Source organism: Schistocerca piceifrons, chromosome 5 (genome assembly GCF_021461385.2).
Source record: "Schistocerca piceifrons isolate TAMUIC-IGC-003096 chromosome 5, iqSchPice1.1, whole genome shotgun sequence".
Classification (NCBI taxonomy): Eukaryota; Metazoa; Arthropoda; class Insecta; order Orthoptera; family Acrididae; genus Schistocerca; species Schistocerca piceifrons.
This window is the reverse complement of record NC_060142.1, coordinates 251,299,922-251,301,986: the sequence shown is the minus strand read 5'-3', so window position 1 is coordinate 251,301,986 and position 2,065 is coordinate 251,299,922.

Genomic DNA, 2,065 nt, shown 5'->3' with positions numbered 1-2,065 from the left:
TTTTCGAAGTATCGAGAATACTGACATCTTGGGTGTTCTGCCAGATATCAGCGTCGTACTTGCACATTTTTTTCAGTAGCGTACGTTGTTACCATCATCAGGTGCGACCTGTGACAGTCTCAGGTCGTGCAAGTAAGACACTGATATCCAGCAGAACACCCGACAACCTAAGTTAATTACTCGATGTATATAGTCAACAACATCGCTACATCGGAGTGGGTAAAGTGGGTCTTTTAAAATGGGTGTTCTATGTTGGGGTGTAATAGTTTACTACTACTATGTACATTCAAGCTGCAGCTGTTTGTGTTTGTTTCACAGTGCACTGTGGCCAGCTGCAATGGTGGTGATGAGGAGTTGACAATCTGAGCCTGTGACGGGTTCAAAGATTATGCCGACCTGTCTGACCTTCTGCATGGCAACGAGGGCTGGAGAAGTGACCAGTGTGCTGGGTGAGAGTGACGGATACGGACGTTTCTGTGTTACGGAAGAGAAGATTCAAAATGAAGGACGTTTGTGCTGCAGGTATTGACAAAATCTGAACTCCTACCACTTCGGTCATCCCTGGACGCCCTCCATGGTGCACTCTAGCATACATGCACATCCATGACTGCACTGCAGTCACCGTGGTAATTTTCACTGAACTCTTTACGTGGCGCTGGTGGTGTATGTGTGAATGAACATGGTGAGTGTAGACCTTGGCACAGTCGTGCGCAGGGTGTATGAGTGTTATAAGCTATCTCCTACATCTAGTCATGACAACTACCGCTACGGATTGGGTTGTGTTGTATTTAGTGCTTTTCAATACAATGCTGTGGATTCTGTCTTTCAGTGGTATTTTTTGTTGTTTCTATCGTATTATGCAGTATGAGGCTACGTTGTAGATGGCGAACGGCACGCCCTTCGCGATCGCTAGTTCGTGCTTTCAGTAGGATGTCATCGGGTGTTTAGTGGAACATTATGGTGGAGAAACGTGTTTGGGTTCTCAAACCTTGATGCATACGGGACCTCAGATATATTTAGCAATATGATCTATTTGTAATGAAAATTTCGTTACTTGATGTGCATAATGTTTGTATGTGATACTTAAATGTTGATACTTAAATGTTGAAAATACCTTTTATTACGAAGAATAATCATTGTGAGGTGGTGAGTGTTTTAAGCGATCTATTTGACTACTGTAAATTGTTAAACAATTAATTTTAAATGGTAGTGCAAATGGCTTATTTCTCTGCCTTTGTCTCTAGCGTTAGCCAATATGAACACTGTATTTTGATGGTCTTGCGGTAGCGTTATTGCTTCCCGAGCATGGGGTCCCGGGTTCGATTCCCGGTGGGGTCAGGGATTTTTCCTGCCTCAAGATGACTGGGTGTTGTTCTGTCGTCTTCATCATCATCATTCATCCCCATCACGGTCGCAGGAAGGCAATGGCAAATCACCTCCACTAGGACCTTGCCTATTAAAGCGTTGCGGGTCTCCCACATCGTTCTCCTATGCTTTGTAAAGAAGCATGGGACTTCATTTCCATTTCACTGTGATGAGAGATGCAAAACTCCATCTGCATGTTTCGGGACATTGGTTCACACGGAAAAACAGGAACATTTTTTAGGAAGTGGCTGATTTAAAGTACATCTGTTAATAGTCCTCAGAGGATTCTTCATGAATAATTACTTACTGTAGCTATGTACTTTACTGTCTAGGAACGTTATAGATTATAAGACATTATCCTCTTTTTATATTCATGTCCATGTAAATGCTGCTCACCAACTGATCAAAAATACTTATTAGTAAGCAAATAAATACTTAGTTGACGAGTGATGTAGTATATTTCCTAAACAAATAATACATGTAAATTTTATACACAAAAAAGGGTGCTTTGTTCTTGCTATCGGCAGAAAAAAGTTAATCATTCTCAATAATTAGTGTATTTGTAATAGTTTACTCACAATAAGCATATAAATTGTAGAATTCACAAAGTAAGTCATAGAATATGTGGCATCTAGAGCATATTCACTTAAGAATGGAATATTCATTAATGGAATTTTTATAATTACCCCAAAAATGGTTG